This window comes from Natrix helvetica (assembly GCF_964273705.1).
Source record: "Natrix helvetica genome assembly, chromosome: Z".
NCBI classification, from domain to species: Eukaryota; Metazoa; Chordata; class Lepidosauria; order Squamata; family Natricidae; genus Natrix; species Natrix helvetica.
Window position 1 is genome coordinate 14,579,756 of NC_138554.1, and position 443 is coordinate 14,580,198.

Sequence of the window (443 nt, forward strand, 5' to 3'; positions counted from 1 at the left end):
GTCCGTACTGTTTACTATTTGTTGCATGAAAGCAAATTGCTGGGAAGCAGATTTTTTTCTTTGTTTTCCTCCTCTAATATCTCCAAAATTATACTTTGGAGCATCTTATACTCCAAAAAAATACAGTAATGCCATTTTGGGTAATCCTATTTTCATTCTGCTTTAGTTCTTTCTTGTCTTTCCTTAAAATAATATCAAGTTAATAATAGAGTGGCCATGTACTGTGCATTTCAATGGAATATCAGTTATTAAATTTCTAAGTGTACACATTTAATAATAGTTATAGGAATGGGAAGAATGAGTCAATGAAATTTGAGTATGGTGTTCTCCATTCTACTACATTGTATTCAACTCCCTTTCTCTTTCATTCTTTTTCAAATAGCTCCATTCATTTCTTCAAGGCATCTCTTTTAACAATTCAGCTGGGGAGAGAGTGTTCCTAA